Source organism: Lepus europaeus, chromosome 7, assembly GCF_033115175.1.
Source record: "Lepus europaeus isolate LE1 chromosome 7, mLepTim1.pri, whole genome shotgun sequence".
NCBI lineage: Eukaryota > Metazoa > Chordata > Mammalia > Lagomorpha > Leporidae > Lepus > Lepus europaeus.
In genome coordinates this window covers 72,224,828-72,235,660 of record NC_084833.1, presented here as the reverse complement: position 1 = coordinate 72,235,660, position 10,833 = coordinate 72,224,828, and the positions used below count along the sequence as shown (strand labels likewise).

General features: G+C 44.4%; 1 protein-coding gene and 1 long non-coding RNA gene across 2 annotated transcripts in view; both read left to right on the top strand.

The window, feature by feature from the left end:
• Positions 1 to 1,500: 1,500 nt before the first annotated feature.
• LOC133763311 (uncharacterized) lies at positions 1,501 to 3,214 on the top strand. The gene is made up of 3 exons (XR_009866391.1): positions 1,501 to 1,571; positions 2,673 to 2,734; positions 3,141 to 3,214. It is a non-coding gene; the product is annotated as an uncharacterized LOC133763311 (long non-coding RNA).
• A 5,352-nt stretch (positions 3,215 to 8,566) lies between these two features.
• RAB30 (RAB30, member RAS oncogene family) overlaps positions 8,567 to 10,833 on the top strand; it is a 94,623-nt gene continuing 92,356 nt past the window's right edge. The window contains exon 1 of the mRNA XM_062196786.1: positions 8,567 to 8,769. The gene's annotated coding sequence lies outside the window, so the exon portion shown is untranslated. The remainder of the gene's footprint in view (positions 8,770 to 10,833) is intronic.

Sequence of the window (10,833 nt, the reverse complement as noted above, 5' to 3'; positions counted from 1 at the left end):
ATACACTGATATTCAAACAAGAGAATGCTGTCCAATCTGATGGGGACAGGCACTAAAGAATTATAAAGGCTTCCACTCAGCACTTAAATACAAAAGTGCAGAAGAGGGACGAGAAGGAAATAATGCATTGCTTAGGTTAAGTCAACAATTATGGCTATTGAATTTCAACTGCTGGTAATAAAGAAGCTCAAACAAGTCTGGGAGCCATTCAGTTTGGAAGGCATCTATGTACTAAATTCATAAAATAAGGAGTTGGGCAGAGTGACTGATGAACATTCCTAAAAAGGTTGTGGTAGAGGGTGGAGAAATAGTTTCTTTACTGGATGATAAACATGTTCTAAAATTGATTGTGGTGATAGTTGCACAATAGTGAACAAACCCATTGTCTACAAATGGTCAAACTGCAGGTCATGTGAATTAGATATCAACAAAGCTGTTAAAATCAGGTTTAAAACCAATTGAGGATTAACCTTTACATGTGCAGACAGTACCCTCAAAGATTCTGTATCAAATTAAGATATTTAGCTATTTAAGTAACTGCTTGTAACTGGGCACGTTGGCAGGTTCCAATTTCCTTAAATGCCTATATTCATGAACATACAGCATTTATATTCAGTACATTAATCTTCACTCTTGCAAAGAACTGTTTTCTTAGTGCCCTCTCCCCCACCTTCTTTAGACTTATCTATTTGAAGGGCAGAGCAACAGAGAGGGAGACACACATACATAGAGAAATCTTCCATCTGCTGGTTCACTCCCCAAATGACCATAAAAACCAGGGTTGGTCCAAGATGAAGCCAAGAGTAAGGAACTCCACAGGGTCTTCCCATTTGTATGGTATGGGTCCTAAGCACGTGGGCCATTATCCACTGCCTTCCCATAAACAGTAGCAGGAAGCTGAATTGGAAGCAGGGCAGCCAGGACTTGAACCAGCACTCTGAGATGGGATGGTATTGTTCTCAAGCAGCAGCTTAGGTCGGCGCCGTGGCTCAACAGGCTAATCCTCTGCCTTGCAGCACCGGCACACCGGGTTCTAGTCCCGGTCGGGGCGCGGGATTCTATCCCGGTTGCCCCTCTTCCAGGCCAGCTCTCTGCTATGGCCCGGGAGTGCAGTGGAGGATGGCCCAAGTGCTTGGGCCCTGCACCCCATGGGAGACCAGGAGAAGCACCTGGCTCCTGCCTTCGGATCAGCGCGGTGCACCGGCCGCAGTGTGCTGGCCATGGTGGCCATTGGAGGGTGAACCAACGGCAAAAAAGGAAGACCTTTCTCTCTGTCGGTCTCTCTCTCACTGTCCACTCTGCTCGTGAAAAAAAAAAAAAAAAAAAAGCAGCAGCAGCTTAACCCACTGTGCCACAATGCTGGGCCCCCTCAAGTATCCGAACCTGTTTAAAACTGACAAGTAAAATCATAGGACAAATAGGACTTGCTTTTCTTGTTAATTATTAAGTATGGACAGTTGGATTTGGACTCTTGACCTTGGGATACTTACATTTATCTTCAGTGGCAGATTAAATCCAGCAGCTAAAATTATGCCAATTTGTTACAAACACCACTTGAGTTACCAACCAAGGTAAGAAAACTATACTTTTATAATTTCCTGAATATTGTTTACTTAAAGAAAAAGACTTTTAAGATATGAAGTATTGAAAGGTTTTCTTACTGTTTAAAATACACATTTGGTACATGCTATTTAGTTGCTGCAGTTACAGGAGAAAATCTTTAATTGCCAAAATCTATATAGTACATTCATTCATGCCAATTACAGGTATGTAGAACCTGTAGAAAACATTTAATTCTATCCAAGGTGATGTTTTTAAAGAAATTTTGGTAAAATATGTCTCTCCCCCCTTAAATTTGCTTATTATTTCAACTCTGTGATTTTCAATATAGCAGCTGGGCCTATATTACCATTGGGCTGTTGGCCTATCACTTCTGAAAAATAAACATCAATTTCAGAAGAAAGGTAGACAAACTTAACAGCAGTTGTCTCAAACTTCATAGCTTGGAACATAAAAACATTACTTCAAAATGTTGGTTTTTAGTTTCATCTACTTGAAAGAAAGAATGATAGATCTTCATTCATTGGTTCACTCCCCAGAGGCCTCAACAGCCAGGGCCTTGCCATCCCAAAGCCAGAACTCCACCTGGGTACCCCTAAGTACCTAAGTCATTATCTGCTGCCTCCCAGGATGCATTAACAGGAAGCTGCATTGAAATCAGAGGCAGGACTTGAACTGGCACTCAGACATGGAATGCAGCTATCCCAAGCCGAAGCTTAACACACTGTGCTACAATGCCCACCCTAAAAGTATTCCTTTGGTACTTCATAAGGCAAAACAATTACTTTTCTTAATTTAAAACATTTCTAAAAAGGAATTGCTACAGTGATTCTCAACAGGGCTTCATGTTCTTAATCAGCTGTGGAACTTTTTCAAGGTACAGAGGTGAAATCCTTAATTATGAAATTTTAAAAATTTCAGCCATCACTATAGCAGCTTTGTAAAATAATTCAATAACAAGCAATGAAACATTCCTTAGGTGATACAAGTCGAAAGACTGCAGCCCTGTCATCACTGTATCAAAGAAATGGATGTTACTTTGATGAGAACTTATCACACAGTTGGATTTTGACTCTTGAACTTAAGATATTTATTTTTATATTTATCTTCAGTGGCAGATTAAGTCCAGCAGCTAAAATGCCAATTTGTTACAAACACCACTTGAGTTACCAAGGTAAGAAAACTATACTTTTATAATTTCCTGAATATTGTTTACTCAAATTTAAGATATGAAGTATTGAAAGTTTATGGACCCTAAACAAACTTAGGGAGCTAAAAAACTCAGGGTTAAATGCAACCCCAAAGCAATTCTTTTCTAATTGATGCTAATGTGCAGCAGCAAAATGATCTTACCATGGTGATAGGAGCACAAGAACCAAACTATAATCTTTTTTTCAGGTCTAAAATGCATTAAGTCCCTCCCTTTTCTCTTAATGTATTAAGGCATTCTCTTTCCAATATGGATTGTCTTCAAAGGTCCCTCAATGCTAACCCTTGCCAAAGACTCCACTGTTATCAGTGAGATCTATCTTCCATTTACTTGCATTTACATTCAGTTCTTTTCTTTTTTTTTTTGACAGGCAGAGTGGACAGTGAGAAAGAGAGAAAGGTCTTCCCTTTTGCCGTTGGTTCACCCTCCAATAGCCACTGCGGTAGGTGTGCTGCGGCCGGCGCACCGCGCTGTTCCGATGGCAGGAGCCAGGTACTTCTCCTGGTCTCCCATGGGGTGCAGGGCCCAAGGACTTGGGCCATCCTCCACTGCACTCCTGGGCCAGAGCAGAGAGCTGGCCTGGAAGAGGGGCAACCGGGACAGGATCGGTGCCCCGACCGGGACTAGAACCCAGTGTGCCGGCGCCGCAAGGCAGAGGATTAGCCTATTGAGCCGCGACACCGGCTTCTTTATTTTTATTTTTGACAGGCAGAGTGGACAGTGAGAGAGAGACAGGGAGAAAGGTCCTCCTTTGCCATTGGTTCACCCTCCAATGGCTGCCGTGGCCAGCGCACCGTGCTGATTCGAAGGCAGGAGCCAGGTGCTTCTCCTGGTCTCCCATGGGGTGCAGGGCCCAAGAACTTGGGCCATCCTCCACTGCACTCCCGGGCCATAGCAGAGAGCTGGCCTGGAAGAGGGGCAACCGGGACAGAATCCGGTGTGCCGGCGCCACAAGGCGGAAGATTAGCCTGTTGAGTCAGGGCGCCAGCCTACATTCAGAACTTTCAGTTGGTCAACATCTTGGGGTAATTTGGCACCAATTATATAACTATTAGTAATTATTCCACTAATCTCAGTGGTCCTCAAACCACTGATTTATACTCATTCTCTACAGTGCTGTTTACTTTTTTTTTTTTTTTTTTTTTAAAGATTCATGTATTTATTTGAAAGTCAGAGTTACGCAGAGAGAGAGGTCTTCCATCCAATGGTTCAATCCCCAATTGGCTACAATGGCCGGAGCCGCGCCGATCCTAAGCCAGGAGCCAGAAGTTTCCTCCAGGTCTCCCATGCAGGTGCAGGGGCCCAAGGACTTAGGCCATCTTTTACTGCTCTCCCAGGCCATAGCAGAGAGCTAGATGGGAAAAGGAGCAGCCGGGTCTCGAACCTGCACCTATATGGGATGCCGGCCCTTCAGGCAAGGGCATTAACCCATTGCACAGCACTGGCCCGGCTGTTTATCTTTCTTAAAGAATGAAACTAAAATTTTATCACAGCGCTGCTAAATAGAAGAAAATCTTAGCAAACAAACAGCCACAAGTCTGGAACTAGATGACTGCCAACCTAGAAAACAGTCATTTATGGGCCTGGTTCTGTAATGTAATAGGCTAAGCGTCTGCCTGCAGTGTTAGCATCTCATATGGGCACCAGTTCATGTTCCAGCTGCTCCTCCCCTGATCCAATTCTCAGCTTATGATCTGGGAAAGCAGTGAAGGGTGGCCCTAGTGCTTGGACCCCTGTGCCCATGTGGGAGACCTGAAGAAGCTCCTGGCTTCAGATTGGCCCAGCTCCAGCCATTGCAGACACTTGGGGAGTGAACAAGCAGATGGAGGACCTCTCTCTCTTTCAAATAGATAAATCTTTAAAAAAAATCATTTAAAATAGCAAACACAACAGGATAGAACCAAGCGTTTCTATTCTTGATTTGCCTCAGAACTACTAATATGCCTGAAAAATACTTCATTTACTTCAGAAGCATAATCTGTTACCAAGATTATATAATGGTATACTTGATAAGAATCAGGAAGACTACATTACATATGTGACTACAAATCACTTATTCCATTTCTTAATCTGTAAACAGGGACCTTCGAATACTAAATGTATCAAACCACTCTGGAAAGAAAGTTTAATATCTGACCACTCTGAAGTATCTAAATCTGAAATTCAATGAGTACTCTTTAAATTAGACTCCAAGCCCCACTTATTAAAGGTAAATATGAACTTCTTAGCTGAATCAAAGTCTCTAAGAAATTAAAATGAGTACTGTGAGGGGAAAAGAGTTTAAAGAGTAAAGAAACAATGCCAAGTTAGCTGTACCACTAATACTGAATAGGGAAAAACAGAAAACTCCAGCTCTGCCTCTTGCCACTAGTGTGCAGTGTGACTACTGTTAAGTTTTAATACTAAGTCAACTTAGGACAAGGAAATAAATTACTAGAAAGAAATTATTTTCAGAAAAAGCCCAAAAATATATTATATTGCCCTTCTTCCTAGATGCTTCAATTTTTAACAGAAAGACTTATTTGAATGTCAGAATGATGGAGAGGGAAAAGTGGGGGGGAAAGAGGCAAAGAAGAGGCGAGTGGTTGAGAATTTTCCATCCATTGTTCCCCGTCCCCAAACTGCCTGTGACACCAAGGCTGGATCAGGCCAAAGCCAAGAGTCAGCAACTCCATCCTGGTCTCCCACATGGGAGGCAGGAACTCAAGCACCTGGGCCATCATCTGCAGCTTTTCCAAACATGGTAGCAAGAAGCTGGATTGGGAGCTAAGCAGCCACAAGGAATTGGCACTCTGGTATGTAATGCTGGCGTCACAAGCAGATGCCGAACGCGCTAAGATACAACACTGGCCCCAAATCTCAATTTTCAAAAAGTTTAACTATCATAATTCTATCATAGCATTGAGTCCTTATTGGGTGTCTATTGTTGTTAGACACCCAATAAGACACTCAAAGAAACATTTAGCTTTTTCCCCTCCCACTTCATGGCCCTCCTGCCACTGCCCCATATAAACTGATCACCAAGTTTATTCCCCTCTATATTTTCAGAATTCATTCATGCCTAACAGTAAACCTAAAATTTTTGTGATTATTTGTGTGATATACTACAAAAATCCAAATACAGGATGTAGCAGACCATTCCACTCAATCCATGTAGACTTACCTATAAAACCTTAAAAATACTCAATACTTGGTTCCAACCCTGGAAAATTCAATGCAGATGGGTAGCAATAACTACCTTTTCACAACTCTGTAAGTGATCTGACACTTACCCCTTTGAAACACTCTTAATGTTAACAGCAAATGACTCAATATTCCTTTAGTGAGTTACTCATAATACAAATCAATGTTCTAATTCCTTTTGAAGATGAAAAGAACATGGGTTGCCTTATCTCCTTAAGGCATTTCTAATTCCACTTTCACAAGGTTTCCCTAATCTACCAAGCATCACTACATTTTCAAATCTTAATTTTGTAAATGGAATTTCTAAAGAGCGCAAGACTTATTTTTAAATGCAAAATGTTACATCATAATCTTTTTAAAGATGAAAATTATTTGTTTCATGTCTTTATGATTAGTTGTTCATTAGATTTAAGGTCAGGAAAACTTCAAACTACCCAATACATGACGAATTATAGAAATCACTGCATTACAAAGTTTTTCACACACACACAACTTCTGAGCAATCTGTTGCTTCTTTTCCCCTAAAAATATCTTCACAGTAAATCAAAGTCGAGGTTATGACTTACATAAAGTATCTTAAAAATTAAGATTCACGATAAGCTTGAAACATTTCTACAAATTAAAGGTCAGAAAGAAAACGATAAACATTTTGTTTCTTTTCCTTTACTTACCATCATTGCTTATAAAAGTGTTTTAGATTAACAAGTCTTTGTATAAGCTTATTTCACCGTTGGATTCATGGACAAGTGTCACCAACACTTATACCTTTGTTCTAAAATGAAACAAAACTACTCATCTTGTGACCTGGTCTCTGAAACATCACATGCAAGACCATTCTTCAGAAAACTGTTTTTGTAGTTATCATCTGTGTACTTCCCAGACTCTTCTTCTAAATCATGTTGTGGACATTTTTATCACTCTGCCTATTCTTTCTTTGAGACAAGGACTCATCTATCAGCTGTAACTTTATTAACTCCTAACAGAGAGGTGTAGTGCATTAACTTTACTGACTCAACGTAACTATAAATTTTGTTTTCAGAATAATGTGCAAAAGGGGAGGGGGGAACAGCAGAAAGTACATATCATCATCATTTTTAACCCTTTCAGACAGCCTCCGGAGAAAAAGCACTTTACCATCTTCCCACAGTGTGGACAGACTCTGCAAAAGAACACACAGCACTTTGAGTAATACATTTGGGAAAAATACATAGTGCATTTGCGATAAAGCCAGTTAATGACTTTAGCTACGTAATAAAAAGTTCTTAAAGTAATCATACATGAGCACCATAAATCAAACACCATGTTTTAGATACAGTGACCCATCCAAATCAGCGTCCCGCAGAGTTCTAGCATACACCCTAGGTTTACCCAAGTACCACAGCTACTCCAGACCCACTGCCAGCCTTCAGGATTATCAACAGCATTCCTCCCCCACCCCCACCCCCTTTTTTTTTTTTTTTGATAGGCAGAGTGGATAGTGAGAGACAGAGGGAAAGGTCTTCCTTTTTGCTGTTGGTTCACCCTCCAGTGGCCGCTGTGGCTGGTGCATCTCGCTGATCCGAAGCCAGGAGCCAGGTGCTTCTCCTGGTCTCCCATGCGGGTGCAGGGCCCAAGCACTTGGGCCATCCTCCACTGCCTTCCCGGGCCATAGCAGAGAGCTGGCCTGAAAGAGGGGCAACCGGGATAGAATTCGGCGCCCCAACCGGGACTAGAACCCGGTGTGCCAGTGCCGCAAGGCGGAGGATTAGCCTGTTAAGCCACAGCGCCGGCCAGCATTCCCTTTCAATATCTGCTTGCTGTGGCAGGTGAAATCCTGTCGTTTTATGTCTTAAAACTGGTGTGACTCCTTTAAGCAGCTCCTTGAATTATCTGCAGGGTTAAATCAACGTCCCTTTCCAGCTCGGCTACCTTCCAATGACTGCTTTCGACCTCTCTGCATACCATTCCCGCATGAAACCACCTGCGAGGGTCCGGCACTTGTTGGGGGGGTGGTGGTGGTGGTGGTGAAGAGAAGCTGAGAAATAAATGGCAAGAGGCAGAAACCAATCTGGGAGGGAAGGCACTGCTTTCTGAGTGAAAGCGGGCCGTCCCGGGTCTCCAAGCCTCAACAAAGACACCTACCGCTCCGACTCCAGAATATCCCTCGATCTCTTACTTAGAACAAGAATAGGGCCCTCTGCAGTCCCCGCACGACTGCAAGGCCGCGGCTTATTCGTCCCCATAGCCCGCCTCCATGCCGAGCCGCCCTCCACCCGCCCCTAAAGAGGCCTCCCACGTTTGCGCCCGCAGCTCTCCGACCGCTCGTCTTCCACCTCACCGTCCCCACTGCACCATCACTCAGCTCCCGCGTTCCCTACAGCCTCTCCCGGTTCCGCGGAGTCCACCCAGACTCCCAACATGGCGGCCGAGGTCCCTTCACTCCTTCGCTCCTTCGCTCCGGGTGCGTCGGACCTTGGCGCATCTCGGGCATTGTAGTTCCGGTGGCGGCCTAAGTGTCCCGCCCGGACTTAAGAAGACTACGATTCCCAGAATGCACCGCTCCCGAGCATGGCTATTGGGGCCGTTTGGGCAGAGGGATGATGTCATCGCAAAAGCCCCACTGCATTCATTGTGCTACGGTCTATCCACCCCCCTGCCGCTGCTGGGCTTGTGATTGCCGCTCGCTCCAGCTGAGCTAAGAGTAGCAGCAGCACCAGGGCAAGGACTGACTCCAGCCCTTGGACTTAGGACATCGCAGCACCTTCCCTTGCGTGCGTTGACTCATTCGCATATCATTTCTGTTTATGCCTGGGGTGGGGAGAAAAATCCCAAACCAGGTGAGTTGAAGTGATTTATTCAAATGGTTCTACCAAGTTATTCTTCCCGCTTAGTTCTCCAGGCTCTCTTTTGGGAAGATGGTGGGGGGGCGGGGAGGGGACGCATTGGACGGTGCTCACCGTCGCTGCTATGGGAAAAGCTCTGTGCAATTTGGGTCACTGCTCAGAACAACTCCAGCAACCTTCCCCCGCCGATTCCCTAGTCGCGAGTCCCCTCAACCTTTCGGAGGCTGGGAGAGGGGGCTGGGCTGCGAAGGACGTTGGGAAGTGCTCTTGAAAAATCAGAGGGAGGCAGAGGTGGGGGACTGCGGTCCTGTCACAGACGGCCCGAGGGCTGAGGTTTGAGTGGGAAGGGGTGATGCGTGGGGAGACGTGGAGACAGTGATTGAATGTGGTCGCACTACTTGAGAACATTGCCATGTCGCTTGACGAGCACACGCTATGCATTTTTGAAGATGAGCTGCCTCTTCCGAATAGCTTAAGTTTGGGGGGCTTTATTTTTGTGTGTGCAAGTCTGTGTCGTTGGTCTCGCCTTTTCTGCTGTTTGAGGTGACAGTGTCCTTTAATGGGGCGCTCGGTGCCAGTCAGAAACATTTCACGTGTCTGGGGAAGGTCCCCTTAAGCTGCTGCAAGCAGCATTTTTGTTAAGTGTTTTCCGTTCTCCGGGACTGCAGGATTCACGATTGTTTGAAAGTGGAGCCCACAGATGTGTGATTGTGTGAGTGTTTTAAATTACGTTGCAATAGGTTCCTTGCTACTGACAATGGTACCAGAATGAGCTGCCGTTTCCTGAGGCACAGCCACCACTCACAAATAACGGTTCGGGAGAAGGGATCGATTTAGGGAAAGCTGGGTTCATTTTAGCACGTTAAGGAAAGGGAAAGTTAGAAGCGCTGTTAACCTTCATTTGCCATTACTGAGAGGTGCCCACGGACACTGCCAGGGAAACGAAGGAGCATTGCAGTGTTGTGTTTTCGGTTTTTTTTTTTTTTTCTTTCCAGTTTTTAAAGGAACGAACACATTCTGACTTGTATGATGTTAGCTTTCCTCTTGTAAGTGTTGCAGAGATGATGAGTGCAGTAAATATGTTAGTTTGAGATAAACAGCTGGCTGGCTCCAGAACAGATGGGCCAATCTTAACTGCAAGATCTACAACCTTGGAAATGAACGGGCCTGAGGTCAACCACACCCCCTCTTGGAATGTCAAAAGAAGGATAAAATGCCAGACTATTTGCTTAACTCTACAAAGCTAAACCTTTCCAGAGCTGAGTCAGGCAATGGGGGAAAGTCATTTACTGGCAGTCTTCCGGTGCTGAACCAATTTTGTTCATTTTTAATTCTCTGTGTTCCTGTGCTGAAGCAGTGTTGTTCATTTTTAATTCAGTCCCTTAGGTTTCCAAAGTTGCAGCTGGGTGATACTTTGTTAAAAGCTGTTTGTTCCTGAAAGCAAAGGGCAGTCCTTTGCATGGTCTTTGTAGTAGAGTGATTTATGGGGATACAATGAGCAGCTTTGGGCTTTGGGACAAGATGGACAGTCTGCTTTGCCTTTCCCTACAAGTCTCTGTTACTTATTCTCTGCTCTTCTAGACACCCTGCTGTCTCTTCTCTTCCTCCCCTAGCCCCACCCAATTCTCTTAACATTATGTTTCTTTCTCTGTCTCTCCATGTGCATTTCACATTTTGCCTATTTCAAAATCTCCCCTTTATAACCAGTGTATCATATCTCTTTCTCTAAGTCTTTTTCCAAGCTCTGAACACCCTATCCACCCCTCCTCCACCTCACCCAGGAACTCTGGGGTGAATGTAGACTGTGTGAATATTTATTTAGAGTCCTCTTGGAGGACTCCTTGGTTTCTCTTTTTCTTGCTGCCTGTGTTTGGCAGGATGAGCAGCAATGAGCCTGACCCCTTGGCTCAGTTTGCGGTTTCTGTGATAGACGTAATTTGGCTCCAGCAGCATGTGGACAATGAAATGTTGCAGCTGAGCTCATGCCACTTTTCCTTTCACCAGCACCTGTATCAAGAATGGCCAAGGGGTTAGCAAGGTTTTTAAATGCTTAGCATG